Raw genomic sequence first — 26,456 nt, forward strand, 5'->3', positions numbered from 1 at the left:
GATGCCAGGAGAAATATCAATAACCTCAGATATGCAGATGACACCACCCTTATGGCAGAAAGTGAAGAGGAACTAAAAAGCCTCTTGATGAAAGTGTAAGAGGAGAGTGAAAAAGTTGGCTTAAAACTCAACATTCAGAAAACTAAGATGATGGCATCCAGTCCCATCACTTCATGGCAAATAGATGGGGAAACAGTGGAAACAGTGTCAGACTCTATTTTTCTGGGCTCCAAAATCACTGAGGATGCTGATTTCAGCCATGAAATTAAAAGACACTCCTTGGAAGGAAAGTTATGACCAAGCTAGACAGCATATTAAAAAGCAGAGATATTACTTTGACAACAAAGGTCCGTCTAGTCAAGGCTATGGTTTTTCCCGTGGTCATGTATGGATGTGAGAGTTGGACTGTGAAGAAAGCTGATCGCCGAAGAATTGGTGCTTTTGAACTGTGGTGCTGGAGAAGACTCTTGAGAGTCCCTTGGACTGCAGGGAGATTCAACCAGTCCATTCTAAAGGAGATCAGTCCTGGGTGTTCATTGGAAGGACTGATGCTAAAGCTGAAACTCCAATATTTTGGCTACCTCAAGTGAAGAGCTGACTCATTGGAAAAGACTCTGATGCTGGGAGGAATTGGGGGCAGGAGGAGAAGGGGACGACAGAGAATGAGATGGCTGGATGGCATCACTGACTCGATGGACATGAGTTTGGGTAAACTCTGGAATTTGGTGATGGACAGGGAGGCCTGGCATGCTGCAATTCATGGGGTCTCAAAGAGTCGGACACAACTGAGTGACTGAACTGAACTGATGGCAGTAAGAAACATTCCTTATGGATGACTTTGAGGTATGTTCCTACTAAAAATAACATAAATACAGTTTAGAGAGTTGATTACTTAAGGGACAATGCAGTATCACAGTAAGTCAGCAGTTTAGGGTTTTGATCTGTCCACAGAGCTAGATTTTGTTGAAGGCGAAACGCTCAGCATGGTAACTAATCAGCACACTCTCTCCAAACATCCCCTGCCTTTATTTTCGGTTACCTTTTACTTCAATTCACACCGATTTATCCTCCCTCACAACTCAACCCACAAGTTTCTCATTGCCTGACCTGAGGCATGGATAGCAATTTTCAGTGTAATCAGCCAGAGAATGTAATCAGTGCAATTAACAGATGGATTGGGAATACTACATGAAACCTAAATTAAAATCCCACTAAAATCACTGTACTGTATCTGTATATACCCACACTAAACAAATATTTCTTAGGATACAGTTTCTGGCAGTGAGATGATAATTTTAATGTAAAACTTCTAATGAATTTAGCTCCTATCTACATCCTCACTACGCTGATTTGGTATACTTTATTGAGCAGCTACAGTATGCCTATTTTTATTCTGGAGCAAAATTAAAGTAGGATGTGGTATCTTTCCTCAAAGAAGATTGGAGTGTTGAATAAATCAGTCTTAAAGTCATGAAAATATTCTGAAAACACAGAGACGGTGGTAGGCTAGAAATGCAAACAAAAAGAATATTAGGTTGGGAAGAAGTTTTTTATGTTTGGCTCTGCTGTAATCTGTCTGGAATTCCATGGGTCATCATTATAATCTCTTTTAACTCCTTCCCCTCTCCTCCATTTTACTTCACACAACCTCCTGACCCCTTGCTGAACCCATCCATCTCCTGTTGCCTGGTTTATGCAGGTGCAGTTAAATCGTGTCAGGAAGAGAAGGGAACAAAAACATATAGGCAGCCTGACTGGTTTCACTTGAATTCGTTACCATGAACTTATGTGGACCCTGATCATTGCCAAAATACTATTACTTTCTTAAATAAGTATGCTTCCCTTCAAAATATATTGTTTCATATTTTTTCACTGTCCTCAAATCTCTCATTCCTTTTCCCTCCTCACTCTAAGTTGATGACCTACCTTAAACTTTGTTAATAAGACAGACTATCCAAAATCACTGCAGATGCTGATTGCAGCCATGAAATTAAAAGACGCTTGCTCCTTGGAAGGAAAGTTATGACCAACCTTGATAGTATATTAAAAAGCAGAGACATTACTTTGCCAACCAAGGTCCGTCTAGTCAAGGCAATGGTTTTTCCCGTGGTCATGTATGGATGTGAGAGTTGGACTGTGAAGAAGGCTGATCGCCGAATAATCAATGCTTTTGAACTGTGGTGTTGGAGAAGACTCTTGAGAGTCCCTTATACTGCAAGGAGATCCAACCAGTCCATTCTAAAGGAGATCAATCCTGGATGTTCATTGGAGGGACTGATGCTAAAGCTGAAACTGCAATACTTTGGCCACCTCATGCGATGAGTTGACTTACTGGAAAAGACTCTGATTCTGGGAAAGGTTGGGGGAAGGAGGAGAAGGGGACGACGGAGAATGAGATGGCTGGATGGCATCACTGACTCTGTGGACATGAGTTTGAGTGAACTCCGGGAGTTGGTGATGGACAGGGAGGCCTGGCATGCTGTGATTCACAGGGTCTCGGAGAGTCGGACACGACTGAGCGACTGAACTGAACTGATAAGATAAATTCTTTTAAATTCTCAGTAACAGATTGGAAAAACCAGATCCCACCTTTGTCCCTCCTAATTCAACATAAACACATCCCTTCTCTAGAAGAGGGAACACCTATCTGGATAGTGAGTTCCACCCTCAGATAATCTCTCAAGGCCTTTACCCCTTCATTTATTCTTTCTCAACTGCTTGATAAATCTCTCCTTCACCACAGATTATCCTCATGTTCAAACATTCTCAGGATCTCTCATCTTTAAGAGAAGAAAGAAAGAAGGAAAGAAGAAAGAAAAGGAAGGAGGGGAGGAGAGGAGAAAGGAAGAAGGAAGAAGGAAGGGTGATCTAATCTACCATCTTCAGGGCTTCTTCACTGTTTTTAATCTCTTTCATAATCTCACTTTCTCAGCCTTTATTCACCATTTTGCTCACTCTACTCTGGTTCTGAGGGCTTCCTGGTGGCTTAGATGGTAAAGAATCTGACCACGATGTGGTAGACCCGGGTTCAATCCCTGGGTTGGGAAGATCCCCTGGAGTAGGAAATGGCAACCCATCCCAGTATGCTTGCCTGGAGAATTCTGTGGACAGAGGAGACTTGCAGGCTACAGTCCATGGGGTCGCAGAGAGTCAGACATGACTGGTGACTAATACTTTCACTTTCAGTCTGGTTTAGAACTTTACATTCCAACAAAATGGTTTTTCACTAATAACTTACCTGTTCCATATTCCAAGAATGTGTTCTTATTCTGTCATAGGCAGAATTCCATGCCATAGACCACACTTTCTCTTCATCAAACACTTTGCTCAACTCCCATGATACTACTTGCATCCTGGTTTCTTTCCAGCCCATCATTCACTTCTTCTCTGGCTCCCCTGCTGGCTTCTCCTCCATCAGACTTAAAAATGTGATAGTATTTCAGTATTCCTTCCAAGCCCATTTTTCTTTATCAACACCTTCTCCTCATTGATCTCATCCAGACTTATGTCTTTAAATGTCATGTCTACGCTAAATATTCCCACAATATATCTCTTCAGATTTATCCTGTGAGCTCTGAAATGTCTATGAATATCTATCTTTAGATTTTTACAGGATTTTCTCAATTTTAACATGTTTACATTGAGATTCCTGATTTCTTATTCATCTCTAAAAAGTTTTAGAGAGAAATGGATATATTAAGGAAAGAGAGTAAAATCAAATGAAAAATAATATAAGTGGAGTAAGGGAGGAAAGAAAGTTGGAAGACTTAATTGTGGTTCTGGTTAGAATATAGGATTTTTAAAGTTTAATAGCTAATAAATGAACATTTTTAAGTGATGACAAAGTTGAATCCATTATTAATGTGAGTATAGAGAACTGAAGAAAGCTGAGTGGAAAATTACAAGAGTCAAAGAAGCCAAAGTATTCGGAAATCAGAATGTCATGCTAATCAGCCACATGGAACTGAGGTAGAAATTTCTAGGCATTCATTGTAGGACTCTGGGACCTTGGTTTTGTTTTCAGTAAACATATCATTCCTTTAGCCTAAAGTTATACTATTTGTCCTAGATTCTTGGGATGGATAATTGGTCTGATAAATTATCAGCACTCAGATCCAGGGAAGGTCAGTTCAGTTCAGTTGTCAAGTCTTTGTGACCCCATGGACTGCAGCATACCAGGCTTCCCTGTCCATCATCAACTCCTGGAGCTTACTCAAACTCATGTTCATTAAGTTGGTGATGCCATCTAACAATCTCATCCTCTGTTGTCCCCTTCTCCTCTTGCCTTCAATCTTTCCCAGCATCAGGTCTTTTCCAATGAGTCAGTTCTTTAATCAGGTGGCCTAAGCATTAGAGTTTCAGCTTCAGCAGCAGTCCTTCCAATGAACACCCAGGATTGATCTCCTTTAGGATGAACTGGTTGGATCTCCTTGCAGTCCAAGGGACTCTCAAGAGTCTTCTCCAACACCACAGTTCAAAAGCATCAATTCTTTGGCTCTCAGTTTCTTTATAGTTCAGCTCTCACGTCCATACATGACTACTGGAAAAACCAGAGCTGTGACTGGATGGACCTTTGTTGGCAAAGTTATGTCTCTGCTTTTTAATATGCTGACTATGTTGGTCATAGCTTTTCTTCCAAGGAGCCAGCATCTTTTAATTTCATGGCTGCAGTCACCATATGCAGTGATTCTGGAGCCTCATAAAATAAAGTTTCTTACTGTTTCCATTGTTTCCAAATCTACTTGCCATGAAGTGATGGGACCGGATGCCATGATCTTTGTTTTCTGAATGTTGAGTTTTAAGGCAAATTTTTCACTCTCCTCTTTCACTTTCATCAAGAGGCTCTTCAGTTCTTAATTTTCTGCAAAATGGGTGGTGTCATCTGCATATCTGAGGTTATTGATATTTCTCCCGGCAATCTCGATTTCAGCTTATGCTTCTTGCAGCCCAGCGTTCCTCATGATGTACTCTGCATAGAAGTTAAATAAGCAGGGTGACAATATACAACCTTGACGTACTCCTTTTCCTATTTGGAACCAGTCTGTTGTTCCATGTCCAGTTCTAAATGTTGCTTCCTGACCTGCATATAGATTTCTCAGGAGGCAGGTCAGGTGGTCTGGTATTCCCATCTCTTTCAGAATGTTCCACAGTTTATTGTGATCCACACAGTCAAAGGCTTTGGCATAGTCAATAAAGCAGAAATAGATGTTCTTCTGGAACTCTCTTGCTTTTTCGATGATCCAATAGATATTGGCAATTTGATCTCTGGTTCCTCTGCCTTTTCTAAATCCAGTTTGAACATCGGGAAGTTCATGGTTCACATATTGTTGAAGCCTGGCTTAGAGAATTTTGAGCATCATTTTGCTAGCGTGTGAGATGAGTGGAATTGTGTGGTAGTTTGAACATTCTTTCCATTGCCTTTCTTTGGGATTGGAATGAAAACTGACCTTTTCCAGTCCTGTGGCCACTGCTGAGTTTTCCAAATTTTCTGGCATTTTGAGTGTAGCACTTTCACAGCATCATCTTTTAGGAGTTGAAAGAGCTCAACTGGAATTTCATCACCTCCACTAGCTTTGCTAGTAGTGATACTTCCTAAGGCCCACTTGACCTTGTGTTCTAGGATGTCTGGCTCTAGGTGAGTCACACCATCGTGGTTATCTGGGTCATGAAGATCTTTTTTATGTAGTTGTATGTACTCCTGCCACCTCTTCTTCATATCTTCTGCTTCTGTTAGGTCCATAGCATTTCTGTCCTTCACTGTGCCTGTCTTCATGTGAAATGTTCCTATGGTATCTCTAATTTTCTTGAAGAAATCTCTAGTCTTTCCCATTCTATTGTTTTCCTCTATTTCTTTGCACTGATCACTGAGGAAGTCTTTCTTATCTCTCCTTGCTATTCTTTAGAACTCTGAATTCAAATGGGTACATCTTTTCTTTTCTCCTTTGCCTTTAGCTTCCCTTCTTTCTCAGTTATTTGTAAGGGTTCCTCAGACAATCATTTTGCATTTTTGCATTTCTTTTTCTTGGGGATGGTCTTGATCCCTGCCTCTGTAAAGTGTCATGAACCTCCATCCATAGGTCTTCAGGCACTCTATCAGATCTAATCCCTTGACTCTATTTGTCACTACCACTGTATAATCTTAAGGGATTTGATTTAGGTCATACCTGAATGGTCTAGTGGTTTTCCCTACTTTCTTCAATTTAAGTCTAAATTTGGCAATAAGGAGTTCATGATTTGAGCCATAGTCACCTCCCGGTCTTATTTTTGCTGACTATATAGAGCTTCTCCATCTTTGGCTGCAAAGAATATAATCAATCTGATTTCAGTATTGACCATCTGGTGATGTCCATGTGTAGAGTCTTCTCTTGTGTTGTTGGAAGAGGGTGTTTGCTATGACCAGTGAGTTTTCTTGGCAAAACTCTGTCCTGCAAAGCAGTCCTTTGTCCTGCTTCATTTTTTACTCCAAGGCCAAATTTGCCTGTTACTCTAGGTATCTCTTGACTTCCTACTTTGGCATTCCAGTCCCCTATAATGAAAAGAACATCTTTTTTGGGTGTTAGTTCTATGAAGGTCTCTTAGGCCTTCATAGAACTATTCAATTTCAGCTTCTTCAGCGTTACTGGTTTGGGCATAGGCTTGGATTACTGTGATAGTGAATACTTTGCCTTGGAAATGAACAGAGATCATTCTATCATTTTTGAGACTGCACCCAACTACTGCATTTTGTACTCTTTTGTTGACTATGAAGGTTACTCCATTTTTTCTAAGGAATTCTTGCCCACAGTAGTAGATATAATGGTTATCTGAATAAATTCACATATTACAGTCCATTTGAGTTTATTGATTCCAAAAATGTCAATGCTCACTCTTGCCATCTCCTGTTTTACCACTTTCAGTTTACCTTGATTCATGGACCTATGCAATATTGCTCTTTACAATATCAGGCCTACTTCCATCACCAGTCACATCCATAACTGAGTATTGTTTTAACCTTGGCTCCGTATTGGGCACCTATCAATCTGGGGAGTTCATCTTTCAGTGTCCTCTCTTTTTACATTTTCATACTGTTCTTGGGGTTCTCAAGGCAAGAATACTGAAGTGGTTTGCCATTCCCTTCTCCAGTGGACCATGTTTTGTCAGAACTCTGCACCATGACCCATCCATCTTGGGTGGCGCTACACAGCATGGCTCATAGTTCCATTTAGTTAGACAGGGTGTGGTCCATGTGATCAGTTTGATTAGTTTTCTGTGACTATGTTTTTCATTCTGTCTGCTCTCTGATGGATAAGGATAAGAGAATTATGGAAGCTTACTGCAGTCAACCAGGCTCCCCAGTCCATGGAATTTTCCAGGCAAGAGTACTGGAGTGGGTTGCCATTTCCTTCTCCAGGGATCTTCCCGACCCAGGGATTGAACCTGGGTCTCCCACATTGTAGGCAGAGGCTTTACTGTCTGGGCCAACAGGGAAGCCCAAATCCAGATACAGGGAAGAGCAGTAATTAACTTCTGCTCTGCATGCCTGAGGGAAAAACAACTGGTAATCATTAATCTTTAGTCCATGCATCTGGTCCATTATAAAATGGCCAGGGGGCATGAAAAAGGATGGTGACTTAATCCAAGGATCAAGAGAAGCCATAAAGATGTTAAGTTATGCATCTTGACTTTTAAACTGATTGGTTAAAATTGACATATCTTAAGGTCAGAAGCCAATCAAAAATGTACAGATTAATACTGGCAAAAATATAAAACTGCTGTAATCCCTGCCTTTTTGGGGACTCTCTACCTCCCTCAGTGTCGAAGCTGAGAGCATTGTACTTTCCTTTCCTTTAATAAATACTATTTGCTTGCTACTCTGAGTATTTGCATGTTCATGAAGTTCAGTCTTTGGCTCTGCAAACAAGAACTCGGATTCCCATTTCAGAACCTGAAATCACACAGACTGATGACAGGTTTTGGGTGGAACAATGTAAAGGAAACAAATTGGAAGAAAATAGAGACTGAATGGTAGAAAATAGATGGTATGAGAAACAATTTAAAAAAGAAGATTGCTTTTATTGTATCAGAGAATATTAGTTGATAATAATCAATGGTTATCACAGATAATATGAATTCACTGGCAAACATCATTCTCCACTTTTTGAAGGGTTTCCCAGGGAAGCAGTACCCTTGGGAGTGAGTCAGCATTCAACTAAGGTAAGTGGTTGAGGAAAGGAGTTGAAAATGTTTGAGAGTTAAATTATCATTGGTCAGACATTCCAGAATACATAGAAGGAAAAGCTGAGGGTGATAGAAAGATAGCTTAGGTGAGAGAAATTAGATCATTAGAATAAGAATGAAAGTATGGGAGACAGCAAATGACTAAAGACCTGACATAAAGACTTTAATCAGTGATTAAAGATGGCAAGGATATGAAACAAAGTGATTGAATTTACTTAAAGTTTACAAATGGAACTTCAAGGTTATTGTCTCCTCTGATGTAGGTACAAAACTTTCCAATGGCTTTGCAGCTGTGATGCTCAAAATTAATCAATGAAAATCACGTTGCAAACTTTTTCTTGTTGGACTTTACAAAAGATTTTAAGCAAGAAACACACGGTGTAGATAAATGTAGTAGATTTCATTATTAGCTCATTTTTCTTAGTGGACAAGTTGTCTCACATGATATCTGCAGTAAAATAGATTCATGAGAACTATAGATGGAAAAGATACATAGGATGTGTTTTACTCTATCCATTATTTGTCATTTGGACTATCATTCAAGATGGTTAACTAAATTCACATGGTTATTCTAAGATATCTTCATTCCTATCTCCAATTATTTCCTTTTAGATAATCAGTATAAAAATACAAATGAGCATTTATGAGTGCAGTTGATTTGGAAGATATGAAATATACTTTCAACCGAAAAATCAAAAGTTTTTAGAATTTGTTCTGGAATGTAATTTCTCTGATGATTAAGTTGAGTTAATGTTTCTAATATATCCAGTGAGTTAATTATCTCTAGGATGGAATAAAATAGATAAACATATAACAGAGAGTTGGCTTCTGAGATTTCTTCCTGAATGTCAGTACTTAAAATTCTTTTACCATCTCACAGCCCTAAACAAAAAGACTAAATGGTCTCGAAATTTAGCTCTCTAGTGCTAGGAGTTGGGCATGACTGAGCGACTTCACTTTCACACAATGGAGAAGGAAATGGCAACCCACTCCAGTGTTCTTGCCAGGAGAATCCCAGGGACGGGGGAGCCTGGTGGGCTTCCGTTTATGGGGTCACACAGAGTCGGACACGATTAAAGTGACTTAGCAGCAGCAGCAGCAGCATCTAAATCTACATCAACTTGATTCCACAGTTCTTTTCTCGATGCCATATGACACCCCGCTCTCCAAGATCTTTAGAAGATTGAGCTGTCTTTGAATGGTTAGCTTCCTTTAATATGCCCCAACACCATAAATTTGTTTTCCTTGTTTTTGTACATTGTGTAATGAAATCATATGAGTTTCATGTACATTATTGAGTATTTATAATTATGCTGACAAATACAAATTTAGAAATGTTCATTCCAATCCCAAAGAAAGGCAATGCCAAAGAATGCTCAAACTACCACACAATTGCACTCATCTGACACAGTCATGTTCAAAATTCTCCAAGCCAGCCTTCATCAATATGTGAACTGTGAATTTCCAGATGTTCAAGCAGGTTTTAGAAAAGGCAGAGGCACCAGAGATCAAATTGCCAGCATCCGCTTGATCATGGAGAAAGCAAGAGAATTCCAGGAAAACATCTATTTCTGCTTCATTGACTATGCCAAAGCCTTTGACTGTGTGCATCACAATAAACTGTGGAAAATTCTGAAAGTGATGGGAATACAGTCCACCTGACCTGCCTCTTGACAAACCTGTATGCAGGTCAGGAAGCAACATTTAGAACTGGACATGGAACAACAGACTGGTTCCAAATAGGAAAAGGAGTACGTCAAGGTTGTATATTGTCACCCTGCTTATTTAACTTATATGCAGAGTACATCATGAGGAACACTGGGCTGGAAGAAGCACAAACTGGAATCAAGATTAACGGAAGAAATATCAATAACCTCAGATATGCAGATGACACCACCCTTATGGCAGAAAGTGAAGAGGAACTAAAAAGCCTCTTGATGAAAGTGAAAGAGGAGTGTGAACAAGTTGGCTTGAAGCTCAACATTCAGAAAACTAAGATCATGGCATTTGGTCCCATCACTTCATGGCAAATAGTTGGGGAAACAGTAGAAACTGTCAGACTTTATTTTTTTGGGCTCCAAAATCACTGCAGATGCTGATTGCAGCCATGAAATTAAAAGACACTTACTTCTTGGAAGGAAAGTTATGACCAACCTAGGCAGTATATTAAAAAGCAGAGACACTACTTTGCCAACAAAGTCCGTCTAGTCAAGGCTATGGTTTTTCCCATGGTCATGTATGGATGTGAGAGTTGGACTGTGAAGAAAGTTGATCGCCGAAGAATTGATGCTTTTGAACTGTGGTGCTGGAGAAGACTCTTGAGAGTCCCTTGGACTGCAAGGAGATCCAACCAGTCCATTCTAAAGAAGATCAATCCTGGGTGTTCATTGGAAGGACTGATGCTAAAGCTGAAACTCCAATACTTTGGCCACTTCATGCGAAGCGTTGACTCACTGGAAAAGACTCTGATGCTGGGAGGGATTGGGGGTGGGAGGAGATGGGGACGACAGAGGATGAGATGGCTGGATGGCATCACTGACTCGATGGACATGAGTTTGAGTGAACTCCGGGAGTTGGTGATGGACAGGGAGGCCTGGCATGCTGTGATTCATGGGGTCGTAAAGTTGGACACGACTGAGTGACTGATCTGAACTGAAGAATAGTCTAGTCAAATTTTACAAGGAAAAATGGCAAAAAATGCCCATTTTGATTTCTTGCAATAAAATTTTTTTCAGTTGAAAACTGATGACAGCATGATAGGAGAAGAAGCATATTATGTTTATTAGGCTACAGGTTAGGCTGCTGTGACAAATAAAAAAATACAGTGATGTACAGGACAGAGAAACTTCTCTTTCATATAAAAGCCTAGGTAGATGTCTTGGGTATGGTTTGGTAGTTGGATTTGTTATGTTTTTGTGTGATTTGGGTTTGATGGTGCTGGGTATTTTCAGTCTGCCATTTCAAATATGGCTTCCATTTCATGATCCAAGATGCTTTAGGTACATCATTATGAATATATTTCTTCCAGAAGAAATTTCTTATCTCTTGCTCTTAAGGAAAGAGCCCCAAACTTGAACATAACCATTCCAGCTCACTTTCTGTTAACTAGGACTTAGTTACTAGATCATACCTTCTGTATGGGCAGCTTGTAAATGTATTCTCTATCTGGGCAGCTGTGTGCCCAGGGAAAACTTCTATTACTGTAAAAGAAGGGAAGAACAGATATTGAAAAACAACTAACAGTTAATGCAACATACACAAAATTTCATTCTAAAAAAAAATAGCTGGATTTATCCTATGTATCTTACAAAAACTATGCATAGCTAGTACAGTTAGTACAATTGATAATTATGTGAGTATTTTAGGCTTCCCTCATAGAATCCCAGGGACGGGAGTCTGGTGGGCTGCTGTCTATGGGGTCACACAGAGTTGGACACGACTGACGTGACTTAGCAGCAGCAGCATAGCTCAGATGGTAAAGAATTTGTCTGTAATGCAGAAGACCTGGGTTTGATCCCTGGGTTGGGAAGATCCCCTGAAGAAGGAAATGGCAGCCCACTCCAGATTCTTGCCTGGAAAATCCCATGGACAGAGGAGCCTGGCAGGCTACAGTCAATGGGATCACGAAGAGTCAGATACAACTTAGTGACTAAACCACAACAACCATACATTTAAAAAATCATTTGTTGTTCATCTTCAAATCACACTGGGCTCCCCTGGTGGCTCAGATAGTAAAGTGCGTGCCTGCAATGCAGTGAGTATTTTATGTGTTGTTTTAATGTCTATTGTTTTCACCCAATTCTAAATTCCAAAAGAGTAGGGGATCATGTCTATCTTGTAAACCATTTTGTAATTCTCTCATAGCTCAGTTGGTAAAGACTCTGCCCACAATGCAGGAGACCCAGGTTTGATTCCTGGGTCAGGAAGATTCCCTGGAGAAGAAAATGGCAATGCACTCCAGTACTCTTCCTTGGAGAATCCCATGGACAGAGGAGCCTGGCTGGCTACAGTCCATGGGGTTGCAAGTTTCAGGCACGACTTAGTGACTAAACCAATATTTTTATCACAAATAATTTTCTGTTCAATAAATATGTGAAAGACTCCTCATTGAGCAGTGTTGACCCCTAGCTTCTTTACTAGGATCCATGGGCTCCCAAAATTGGTGGTTACGAAAAGAAGTCAAAATGGTGGTTAGTATAATGTCATAAGCAAGTTTTTACCCGCCATGATCTACAGCTAATCAAGAGTTCTAGGACCAAAGTGTGCTCAGAGGAAAGCCAGATTCCGTCTGGTCATAAGGAAGCTTGTGATTTAGTCTGTGCCTCATATGTGAAGCTGGTTCCTATGTCCTATTTCTACCACATACTTGTTTCTACTAATTTCAGATTCCTTTTTTAACTGAATGATCCCATTTGCTTATGAATCCACTCCTGAGAATGAAAATATCTCTGTGTACATTTACAAGCCATAATGTTTTATGAGGATAAGTCTCCTTCAAAGCAGAAAATAAACCAAAAACATGCACATTGTGTTTTTTTTTTAAGTGTCTTAAAACGGTCAAGCACTTAAGCTTAGAGTGAGTAGCATAAATGGGGTTATCTTTTATAACAATTTTGTCATAGTTTTGCAAGACATATATTGTGTCCACTGCATGGGTGAGGAGAACCATATGGGAACGCTACCTAGTGTGTTCACTTCCATTACTTCTAGTCCAGGAGTCTCTGGTTTAGTTTAGAAATCATCCTAGTATGTCATTCAGGCAGAGGTGGAAGCACTGATGGATGGGAGAAAGAGACAGAATTAGAGAGACAGAGACAGAGAATGCAAGGATAATTGTCTTGCTACATACCATTGACTAGAGTCAGACCAGCCCATTTATATACAGAGACATCAGATCTATTCATCAGCCATTTCAGTGCTGTGTGATTTAGAGAGGTGAAACAACAGCACTGTAAGAAGCTTCAATCAAGCAGTGACTCAGCCACTGTTTTTTGTTGGTTTTGATCAAGAAATTATCCTTTTCTGCTTCAATATCTATCTGAATGCATTTCCTCTTCCCTAGCATCCATTTGGTCTCCTCTCTGAGAGCCCAGGTAAGATGGCGGAAGCACTGCTTCCACAGCCACAGCTGGCTGCGGTTTCTGGACCCATAATCATGCCAATCAGTGCTTCCTACACAAAACCTTTTCAGCAACCCCAAAGCCAAAGGCCCAGTTGATGCCACCAGATTTCTCTTTCAGCTCAAGTCTTACAATTAGGCAGCTTTGTGTTTTTTCACACTTATGCATTATGAATTTTATTTAGGCTTTTCACAATAGTCTCCAAGAATATGCTTCCCCAATGCAAGCCTTCCTCCTACTCAGCAAAGCTGCTAAAAAATGCAGAGATATCCAATGAAGGTCACAAGCAATGCTAGTCATTAAGGCAACAGGCAACAGTTTATCTTCCTGCAGCTTTTTACTGGAAGAAAGCATAGCATAGAAACCTCCATGGAGCTTCATGCCCTCCTTTGCCTTTATAGCCTGGTTCCTCATCTTGACACAAAGAATCTAAGCATTTTGCTTCTTTGGCTGTGCCTTCAGATAAATTGTGTGATCAAATCCATCCATAACAAGACACAAACTCCACCCACCTTATGTGGTTAAAAAAAAAAGAAGTGGTCATTTCTGTTGCAACTGTAAAAATAGAGATTTTATTGTAGCTCCTGACATTGACAGCTATACAAAATGTATATGGACACTTTAGACAAAAGTAAAAGCTATGATCATCTTTTTTTTTCTCCATACAAAGCAGTTCTCAAAAGCACCAGCAGTCAAAGTGAAAATAAAAACTCAAAATTAAACATAAACTTATGCATCTCTCATTCTTGATGGAAGAATGATGTTTCAAGATTTAGCACAGAAAGTATTATTGCATCCACATTTCTGCTCTGTGGGGGTGAGTCAGAGGAAATAAGGATTTGTGTTTCTATTGTACTCCAATTAAGAAATGAAGGTTTTAGGTGGCAAGGTAGAAATATAGATAAGAAAGCAAGACAAAGATTGCTAGGCATCTTTAGGGGAATGTAAGCAAAAACAAGGTATTCCTAGGATGTTAGGTAATACAGACAATCAACATTTTGCAGAATATTGGAGAGTGAAGTATCTGTAAGAATCAATAGAAAACAACTCCACTTAAAGTGAACTTTTAGCATTTGAACACAGTTCTGACTAGGCTGATATATGCTATTATGGACTCAGAGATTAAATAAACTGTCTTCAAAAATCCATCTGACAGACTTGATCCTCTCAAGAGTTTAGTGAGTAGATAGAGGTAATGTAAACAGCCTCCAAGAATGTAGAAATTGGTTTGCATGCTGTGACTGAAATTAGCAAGAAGCTATTTAGAAAAGGCAGAGGCACCAGAGATCAAATTGCCAACATCCACTGGATCATGGAGAAGGCAAGAGAGTTCCAGAAAAACATCTATTTCTGCTTCATTGACTATGCCAAAGCCTTTGACTGTGTGGATCACAATAAACTGTGGAACATTCTGAAAGAGATGGGAATACCAGACCACCTGACCTGCCTCCTGAGAAATCTATATGCAGGTCAGGAAGCAACATTTAGAACTGGACATGGAACAACAGACTGGTTCCAAATAGGAAAAGGAGTACGTCAAGGTTGTATATTGTCACCCTGCTTATTTAACTTATATGCAGAGTACATCATGAGGAACGCTGGGCTGGAAGAAGCACAAGCTGGAATCAAGATTGCCAGGAGAAATATCAATAACCTCAGATATACGGATGATACCACCCTTATAGCAGAAAGTGAAGAGGAAATAAAAAGCCTCTTGATGAAAGTGAAAGAGGAGAGTGAAAAGGTTGGCTTGAAGCTCAATATTCAGAAAACTAAGATCATGGCATCTGGTCCCATCACTTCATGGGAAATAGATGGGGAAACAGTGGAAACCGTGTCAGACTTTATCTTTTTGAGCTAAAAAATCACTGCAGATGCTGATTTCAGCCATGAAATTAAAAGACCCTTACTCCTTGGAAGGAAAGTTATGACCAACCTAGATAGCATATTAAAAAGCAGACACATTACTTTGCCAACCAAGGTCCATCTAGTCAAGGCTATGGTTTTTCTAGTGGTCATGTATGTATGTGAGAGTTGGACTGTGAAGAAAGCTGATCACTGAAGAATTGATGCTTTTGAACTGTGGTGCTGGAGAAGACTCTTGAGAGTCCCTTGGACTGCAAGGAGATCCAACCAGTCCATTCTAAAGGAGATCAGTCCTGGGTGTTCATTGGAAGGACTGATGCTAAAGCTGAAACTCCAATACTTTGGCCACCTCATGCGACAAGTTGACTCACTGGAAAAGACTCTGATGCTGGGAGGGGTTGGGGGCAGGAGGAGACGGGGACAACAGAGAATGAGATGTCTGGATGGCATCACCGACTCAATGGACATGAGTTTGAGTGGACTCTGGGAGTTGGTGATGGACAGGAGGCCTGGCGTGATGTGATTCATTGGGTCGCAAAGAGTCAGACACGACTGAGCAACTGAACTGAATTGAACTGAACTGACACAGACTAGAAGAGATTAGTCACCTGTGAAAGTGCCAAAGAGAATTATACAATGTGAAACTAAGCAGATTTTGAAGTACTCAAGTAAGATGGCTTACCAAAACAGGACTAGAAAATGAAAGGTAAAATCCAATCACGTGATTTTAATCAACCCAAGAAAAAGAAGAAAATGGTTTGCATAGGAACATAAAGAAAGCCAAGTTGCAAGGTAGTCATGCCAGTGTATCTTTGGCATCACAGAAGTCAGAGAATTCCTTGATGAGCAAACATGGATCGCTGGTTGGTGCATTTATACCTCCTGATGGAATGGAGTGAAGGTTATACTGTTATATCTTGATGCTCTTCACCACCAAGAAAATCTACCTAAATTGCATTGTTTTTGCTCCATGCTTTCCTAGCAACTTTCTGAACAAAATAACTGGCTCCTCACGTAGATGTTCTAATAGAAGAGGAGATGCAGTAGTAAGCTGACATGAATTTTTGGTCAGCCTGAGACTTCCATTAACTTCTCTGTGATTTAGCTTTCATCTCTATAAAGTGGCGTTAATGACAGTGTGTGTGCATGAGAATTAAATTAATACATGTAAAGTATTTAGAGTAGTGCTAGAAACACACTAGAATTCCAATTAAATGTAAACCTTATCATTATTGTTACAAATTATTATGCTGACAAGAAGCTGATTTAGAGAGATGGGAATTAGTCTCCAAGACTTGATCATCTTTGAATATAGTAGCAAAGATATAGCGTGCTCGGGAGCTGAAGTAGTAACCTTTGCAAGTTACTTCCACTTTGTGAAGCCTGAGCCAAACTGTTTCCTTATGTTTGTTTTTCTTCTGCATCGCTCAAAAATTGTTCATAGTTCATAGAATGCCATTTTGTTTGTTTTTTTAAAAGAAAAATAGGGGAGGGAGTGAACTTCTTCTACATCCAGATTTGGAATTCATAGTATATAAGATCCTTATCCTGAATAACTTTGCATTTCTAATGAAGATGGAAATAACTTGGGGGAACCACAGATTAGGAGTCAGCAAGCTTTTACTGCCCAAGGAGAGAGAGTGAATATTTTTAGCTTTGGAGGTGATATAATCTTGGGTACAACTACTAAACACTAAAATTACATCATGAAAGCAGCCAGAGGAAACACATAATGTTTCAATAAAGTTTTATTTGGCTCATAGGCTATTGCTACTGATCCCTACTATTGATCAAGAATCTGAAGGTATATTATCGACCAATTACAATAGAGATGGGGATGACAGAACTTGATTCAGACAAGCTTTGATTATCCAAATATTTATCTATCTACCTACGTACCTCTTTATGAATAAGAGAAATATGAATACTGACTGCATGTTTGATATTAAGGAATTATTGTTAGTTTACAAAGTGATAATGGTACTAAGGTTATATTTTAAAACATTCCTATCTTTCAGAGAAATATACTGAAATATTTTCAGATGAAATGATCTGAAGACTCATTTCAAAATTATTGGAAGAGAGAAGAGGTGGAAATATAGATGAAACAAAATTACTAAGAAATTGATAATTGTTGAAATTTGATGAATATAAATGTTCTGTCTACTTTCAAATGTTTTACAGTTTCCATTTTTAATTATAGTTTACAAAGCAGAACTCCAGGCTTTTTCACATGCTGTTTTCTAACCTTGGAATGTTTCCTTCACCTGCCAACTTTCCCCACCAATTTAAGCCTTGTTTAAATGCCACTTTGTATTGTTCTTCTGTGTATTCTTGCCACCTCTTTTTAACATCTTCTGCTTCTGTTAGATCCATACCATTTCTGTCCTTTATTATGCCCATCTTTGCATGAAATCTTCCCTTGGTATCTCTAATTTTCTTGAAGAGATCTCTAGTCTATCAATAACGTCAGATACGCAGATGACACCATCCTTATGGCAGAAAGGAAAGAAGAACTAAAGAGCCTCTTGATGAAAGTGAAAGAGGAGATGAAAAAGTTGGCTTAAAACTCAACATTCAGAAAACTAACATCATGGCATCTGGTCCCATCACTTCATGGCAAATAGATGGAAAAACAATGGAAACAGTGAGAGACTTTATTTTTCTGAACTCCAAAATCACTGCATATGGTGACTGCAGCCATGAAATTCAAAGACACTTGCTCCTTGGAAGAAGAGCTATGACCAACCTAGACAGCATATTAAAAAGCAGAGACATCACTTTGCCAACAAAGGTCCGTCTAGTCAAAGCTACTGTTTTCTAGTAGTCATGTATGGATATGAGAGTTGAACTATAAAGAAACCAAGCACCAAAGAATTGATGCTTTTGAACTGTGGTGTTGGAGAATACTTTTGAGAGTCTCTTGGACTGCAAGGAGATCTAACTAGTCAATCCTAAGGAAATCAGACCTGAATATTCATTGGAAGGACTGATTCTGAAGCTGAAACTCCAATACTTTGGCCACCTGATGCAAAGAACTGATTCATTTGAAAAGACCCTGATGCTGGGAAAGATTGAAGGTGGGAGGAGAAGGGGACGATAGAGGATAAGATGGTTGGATGGCATCACTGACTTGATGGACATGAGTTTGAGTAACCTCCAGGAGCTGGTGATGGACACGGAAGTCTGGTGTGCTACGGTCCATGGGTCGCAGAGTCAGACAGGACTGAGCGACTGAACTGAACTGAAATGCCAGTTTGAGGCAGGAATTTACTTCATATTGCTCTGACTGCTTTTATTAGTCATATTTGGTTGTATCATAATTTATCTGTTTACTAGCCTATTATTTCACCCCAACTATGATCAGAACCCATTTAAACAGAGACAGCATCTTCCTGGGGTCCTGAGTAGACTACATAGAAACTAATTCATTATACATCATCAAAAAATGTCTTGAATGACTCCATGCTTATTAATAGAAGAGAAGCAGTACTAGGCACTGTCGGTCCTAAACAAACCCACAAAGTCAATCTAGTCCTCAGAAGGTTACATTAGATGCTTCTCTTTCTCCTTGCAAAATTATATCTATCTAGGTCAGTTTATAGTTACCTCTATTGTTAATTCTTTTCCGACCATCCTTTCCTTTCCCTTTGAATATTCCCTTGGAGAGAGAGAGAGAGAGAAGAGAGGGAAAGTGTGAGTGTGAGTGTGTTTGAATAGAGCACTTTTAGATCACAGTTGAGGATATTTCTCTTGCTTTCACTGAATTCTGATCTTTAGAGGGTGGGAGCTATGCTTAATATAGTATCTTACGTGGTATCAATTCTCAATAAATTTGTCTGAGTGAATGAACGCATGAATGAGTTGGACTGTTTTATCTACAGCTCAAAATTCAAATTGATGTCAAGTTTCCTAGTAAACCTTTTAATCAATTTTTCAAGTCTATTTTCTAGAACCTGCCTGGCTTGAAGAAAATTCCCTTAGGAGGTTTCTCTCCATTTTTAAGACATTTTCAATCTACCTGCCTGTTGGTAGTTAATTCCTTCCTCTCCTGCTATCTCAATAATAATAAAATAATTCCAATGTCTCTTTCCAAGTTGCTCACATCTCCCAACTTTCTGCTTTTCTAATAACTACTACTTTTCAAATCCCTTATCTCTGTTTTTGCCCCCTGAGCATACCTCTATACTTGTCAACTCAGCCTTGGATACAGCTAGTCCACCATGACCCAGTAAATATTTTATGTTCCTAAAATCAAATGTGCTTTATTATTATACTCGCCAAAAGCAGACTTGCAAGAACAAATTCATTTGAAAGATGAATGCTTTTATTTTCCCAGTGCTGATGAAAGTGGTTTTTGTTTGTTTATACTTTTCTTTCCAGCACCTCCATTCCCATAGTTTATCTTCCTTTTCTCTTATTTTTATGATCCAGGGTTTCTGTGAGATTTCTGTATCAGGTTTACTTATTTGGAAGTCTTTTCATATAGTTTGCTGCTTTTCAATTTTAAATTCCTGCTTTTTTAATGCTGAAGAAGGAAATTCCTAGTATCTGAAGTTTAACTTTCTAATTTTTATAGCCTAAGGATGACATTTTTTTGTTGAATTAAAAAAGGGGGAAAGGGGGAGAGAAAAAAAATAGGAAGCAAGCAGTTGATAGAGTCCACTGCACAGAGTCATAATGGCCAGTAAATTACCTGATACCCAGACATTAAATTACCAATGTGTTATACTGCCAGTTATTTATCCCCAATCTGTTCTGTCATAGTACACAGCAGTATGTGTTGGGTCCAAACTACTGTGTAATAAAATTTAGAGCCTCCAAGACACTCCTGCATGGTTGTACAAATATGAGCTGTGCAAAAGCTTTGGTGGGAAGAATGTGACTTCTGAGATTAAACAAAGCTGAGATGCAACCACCATTAAAATCAATAATAGAGCTTCAGCAGGGCTCATTTTAGACTTGAAGAGAGGCTGCTACAGTATAATGTTTAGAAGCCAGGCTGCCTGGGTTGAAAAGCCAAATCTGCAACTTCAGTTCAGTTCAGTTCAGTTCAGTTGCTCAGTCGTGTCCGACTCTTTGAGACCCCATGAATCACAGCACGCCAGGCCTCCCTGTCCATCACCAACTCCCGGAGTTCACTCAAACTCATGTCCACCGAGTTGGTGATGCCATCCAGCCATCTCATTCTCTGTCATCCCCGTCTCCTCCCACCTCCAATCCCTCCCAGCATCAGACTCTTTTCCAGTGAGTTAACTCGTTGCATGAGGGAACTAAAGCTTTGGAGTTTCAGCTTTAGCATCAGTCCTTCCAATGAATACCCAGGATTGATCTCCTTTAGAATGGACTGGTTGGATCTCCTTGCAGTCCAAGGGACTCTCAAGAGGCTTCTCCAGTACCACTTAGTAGACATGAATTCATTACTGACAAGACTGACTCTCAATTTCCTCACCTATGAGATGGGGGTAATGACAGTATGTATCTCAGGAAGTTATTGTGAAGATCGGTTGAGGTAATATTAATATAAGTAAAACACTTAGCATAGTGACTGCCAGAGCAAATGTTAATAATGTAATTCAATAGTATATTGAAGAATTCATGTGTTTGGGTCATGTATGGAGGAGGTAAGGTAGCTTATTGCCTAAGGATGCTTCCATATGAGCTGCTGAAGGGTGTCTGCTGCAATAAATAATAATTGTTACTTTCAGGTCTTGTGATCAAATTATTCCATCCAAGGCAAGACTCTATAATTTCCTGTAATTCAGTTGCATGACGTTCTCTCCCTAGCCAGCTATTGTTCTCAAATTATTCTCATATTGGTTTAGAATAATCCGATTTGACCCTTACTTAACTGTTGCCAGGAAGATTAAATTCTTTGGCAGCCAAAAATGTAAGAGCTCAGACCAACAGTCCTGGACTAATCCCTGTCATCCATGGCCTTAGGGAAGATCTGTACCCTACCCAAGGAACACCTAGGTAGGCACTTGGCCCAGTTGCTTAAATGCTCCATGACTAGGCTGTGAAAGGTTATCGCTCAGGAGAACAGAAGCTCAAGGCACCACTAAAGTCTCACTCCAAAACAAATCCTTGGCAAGATGAGTTTATTTCTGGTTTAACCCCCTGAAGTATCTACAGGTTGAAGTTCTGAAAACTGTAGGTATTAAAACAAAGCTTTTTAACCACTGGAACTTAAGACGGTATATTACCAAATGTCTCTAAAGCAAACATAAAGCCATTGCAGTTCAAGGAAGATGTGGGAAATATAGAAGCTTTTGCAAAACGTGGGGAAAATAAAATGCTAGCAACTTTGCAGTTCGATACTTTAGGGCAAGCATTGGAAAAACATGCACACCTGTGAACTCTGAAGCATTCCATACTGCACATAATGTTTGATTAATCACCAAAGTGATTACACTAAGTGGCACCCACAGTAATTTAAGCAGATATATAAATGGTTTGTAATTACAGGATATTGGGCTCTATAATTCACTGCTTAGCAAAGAGGTATTTGTTGTATAATTACTGTATCTTTGAGAGATATTTGCCGTACAGTTATGGTGTAGTTTATCCTGAGCTTGCAGACTACCGGCTGTCTTTGGTTTTCTCATGCCTAAACTTAAGAATTCTGTAATAAAGGGTAAAGCCACAGTTAGCTTGGCAGATGAAGCACTCTAAACTACTTGAGAAGGTTAGAACGTGAAGAGATTTATGATAACAATATTCAAAAGGCAAATACAGTTAATGTTTGTTACCCACTGAAGGGTAGCATGGGTGTAGCTAATATGTCAGGTCAGACACTATGGGATTCAAGTCATGGTCTGCATGGGTTCATTCTGTGGGCTCCAGGAGCGTACCTCTAAAATGACTTGGTAGTCACTTTCACACATTGGAGAAGGAAATGGCCACCCACTCCAGTGTTCTTGCCTGGAGAATCCCAGGGATGGCGGAGCCTGGTCGGCTGCCGTCTATGGGGTCACACAGAGTCGGACACGACTGAAGTGACGTAGCAGCAGCAGCAGGAAACTATGCCCAGTGTACACTGTAAAATATATATATATCCCCCCCATAAATATAATGGTACAGAGTTGAATTGAAATGAAAAGCTGACAGGGAAGAATGAAAAGTTTTTTTTTTTTAAATCTAACTTTTTCCTATACCTTATACATATAATGAATAGATTTATTCATGCCTGTGAAACCGGCTGCTAGGTAATTGCATCCAATTGTCTACTAACACTAATTAGAGAGCAAAAAATAAGTGCAATGTGAAAAAGAGGGAGGAGAGAGAAATAGCAAAAGGGAATTTAAACAGAAAGATAGCTTTAGAGTATTTGAGGATTTTTTTTCCTAATAATGAATAACAATTAATGAATAACAATAGCAGATCCACACACAAATAATCCAGTTAATGGAAAGAAATAACAGCTAAGCAAGAGATCTACATCTGATGGTAAATGGAAATTTAGAGATTTCTGGGTTTCCATAATAATGACAGCCCTGTAGACAGAGAAAGTGTCTGTGGGTAGAAGAATGCAGGGTTCTAGAGAGCAAAGGTGGCCAGGGTTCTCTTGGGGATATTTGGTATTGTCTCTGAGAAAGATAAAGGTGATGGGCAGTCAATCTCTTCTAATTGTGAGTACATATGTGATTCAGACCTGTGCTCATGCTCAAAAGTCGTTGGTTATTTCACATACTTTGAGGAAATTAGAACTTCCAATTTAAATAATAATAAGTATCTAGATATTAATAAGAGAGGAATGCAGTTTAAAAGAACAAATAACATATAATTAATTCTTTCAAGAAAGAAATATAAAGGTATCTGGAAAATTTTCTCTTATATCAAGAAATTAAATTTGTCTGGTTAGGACAGGAGGTACGGTATCTGGGCATATTAAAATAATGCCACATTGGACATTCATAATCTCAGTTAGACACGTGCAAAAAATATGTAAATAAATAGAAAAGGTTGACTCTCTAATCAAGCTCTAAGGAAATTAATCATAAATGATCACAAATTTTGCTTTTGTTACCTAAAAGAAAAGATCAAACTATATCTGCACAGTTTTTAGTAAACAAATATCTAAAAGTGAAGCTTTTGATAAAAAGGCACATAGAAACATGAAGGTGTTGAACACAGTATGCTTTAGAAATCTCTAGGCATGTCTTCAATGATCTTTCTGTCTCAGTCCTTGTGGAGTAGATAGCTCCCTAATATGACAGCCTGACCATGGCAAGGGATCATTGCAGACTTGGTAGAGACTCAGAATATGAACTTAAAGACATGATCCAAAGGTATCTGAACATGTATGTAGATGGAAAGATACCTATTTAGATATAGAGATAAAAACAACATGCTAGAATGATCTCCTAAAACATCTCAATTTCAAATATCCTTTCTCACAGTTAAGGAAACCTCCCAAATCTGTGGTAATCTCCATTATTCTACCAATTCATCTACATTTTACACTTATGGCATCAAAATATTTTCAGATGACATTTCTATTGTAAATTTAAAAGCAATACCATACATATAGTGCAACTGCATACAAATTTTTTTGAACATTTTTTAACTTCAAAAGAGACTTGCAAATGTACATTATTAGGTTTTCCTTCTCTCTTATACTTTCAACGTTACTCTCTTTACCCACGACTATAGCAGCTATTTCCTCTCTTTTTGTCTTTGCTTAAACATAACCCTGTCAGTGAAGTCCTCATTGACTGCCCTTAAAAAACTGAAGAACTTTCTGTGATTACCACCCCTGCCCTCTGTCCCCTCTTCCATGCTCTATTTATCACCAGTTGATACATTACACATTTTACCTACTTACTACTATTGGGTTCCCTTTGCAAAAATTCCAGTTCTATAAGTGGTTGGAATTCTTTTGCATTTTGCTCACTCTAAATCCTCAGCCTCTAGAAGACTCTGTGGTCTATAATTGGCTTCCACTGAATATTTGTTGAATAAATGCATTTACTCCCATGATTTCAATTGCAATTTTTACATAGTTTTGAAATTTATTTCTCTAGCCTAGGACTCTTTCCTAGGTTTAAAATCCATATACTCAACAGTGTGTTTGAATTACCCAAAGCATCTCAAAGTCATCATACCTAAGACTGAATTCAGTATCTTGCCTCCCCACATCTCTGCATCACCTCCCCTGCCTCCTATGACTCTTTTAAAATCTCTCCTAGAGACTCTGATGCTGGGAGGGATTGGGGGCAGGAGGAGAAGCGGACTACAGAGAATGAGATGGCTGGATGGCATCACTGACTCGACGGACATGAGTTTGAGTGAACTCCGGGGGTTGGTGATGGACAGGGAGGCCTGGCGTGCTGTGATTCATGGGGTTGCAAAGAGTTGGACACGACGGAGTGACTGAACTGAACTAATAGTATCAACCATCCATCCACTTACCAAGTGAAAAAATTTGAAATTATGCCATAAGTTCTTATTGCTAGATCCTCATCTGCTCTTATATCAGTCTCCTTCCTTTATTAACTTGTCTTAGTATCTTTGTTGAAGTTTCTGTTGAAATGTCTGATTCTTTGCAACATTATGGACTGTAGCCCACTAGGCTCCTCTGTCCATGGAATTCTCCAGGCAAGAAAACTGGATTGGGTTGCCATTTCCTTCTCCAGGGGATCTTGTAAACCCAGGGACCAGATCCTGGTCTACTGCATTTGCAGGCAGATTCTTTACTGTCTGACCCACCAGGAAAATACCCTTGTCCAAATAAACATAGTAGACTCCTAAGTGGTCTTGCTTTTCATCTCCACCTCTAAATGATCTTTATTCCATACTGCTCCCCCAAATCCAAATCTGGTCATGTTACTCTCTTTACAAACATTTAGTAGAAGTCAGTGACTACAAAATACCTAGTATAATGTGCATGCCTGCTAAGTTACTTCAGTTGTATCTGACTTTCTGTCACCCTACGGACTGCAGTTCCCCAGGCTCCTCTGTCCATGGGGATTCTCCAGGAAAGAACACTGGAGTGGGTTGCCATGCTCTCCTCCAGGAGATCTTCCCGGCCCAGGGATAGAACCCGTGTCTCTTATGTCTCCTGCATTGGCAGGCAGGATCTTTACCACTAGGGCCATCTGGTAGCCACCTTAGTATCATAAGGAGACCTTATTTTGATGTAGCCTTTATTCATCTCCACAGCCTAATTTTTCCATGTACTTTGAGCTAAATCTCAATGTCAGTCTCATCCAATTTGTATGTTGCTCCATTTATCTATGTTTATACTCATGTTCATCCTTTAACAAAGAAAACTGCTCTTTAATCTGCAAGCTCCATCTTCTTTTCTTCAGATTTAACCTCTTCTATTAGTTTTATTCTTTTGCTCAGAGAGAATCCATAACTTCTTCCTTTGTACTGTGTCCCATATATACTCTGACCACTGTTGTTACTGTTTAATCAGTCAGTCATGTCTGACTCTTTGTGACCCCATGGACGGCAGAATGCCATAGAATTACACATTTATTGTACTCATTTTTTTACATATTTATACTCAGTATTACCAGAACATAAGCTCTCAGAGACAAGGACTATATTTTACTCATCTTTCTAACCTCAGTGTTCCTAACAGTAGAAGCAAGTACATTAGCTAAATAAATGAATGAATAAAGAACTATGCATTTGGATAGAAGTATGAAATAGAACATGGAAGGAACAGTTTAAGTATAAAAGAGAATACAGAGTCATTGTAAGTACATAAATAAGGAAGTGATAGAATGCAATCCCTCTTTTAGAAAATTTGAATCCATTACCAGCATTGAAGTGCTTCAGGTGGAATGAAGACAAGGTCTAGCAATTAGGAAGTCACTGAAGGAATCTAGAAATAAGACAGGGGGAGAAAAACCCAAAACCTATTCACCTGTCTGAATTAGTTGCAACAACTGTATCTCTCCATGTCATTACACCTAAATTTGTGAAGAGTGCCTGTTTGCTTCTCCAACTCTCCCATCAGACTACAAGCTTCCAAGGTCAGGACTGTGCATTATTTGTCACCATGATGCAAATATTTGCCACAATATCTTACAAGTAGCGGGTAACACAAACATTTTGCATGAGTAGGTGAAGAAGAAAAGCAACAACCCAGATGAGGGTTATGACAGAGAGAAGGAAAGAAAGGAAGACAACGTGCAGAATTCTAAAGGAAGGTCTTCTGCGGAGGTGTTGCTTCCTGGCGGTGCAGTCATGGTGCTCTAGGCATGCTCATTCATTACACGTTACCTCTCCATCTCATGA

The sequence above is a fragment of the Moschus berezovskii genome, chromosome 1 (assembly GCF_049115385.1).
Source record: "Moschus berezovskii isolate FMDL1 chromosome 1, NW_MosBer_1.0, whole genome shotgun sequence".
Classification (NCBI taxonomy): Eukaryota; Metazoa; Chordata; class Mammalia; order Artiodactyla; family Moschidae; genus Moschus; species Moschus berezovskii.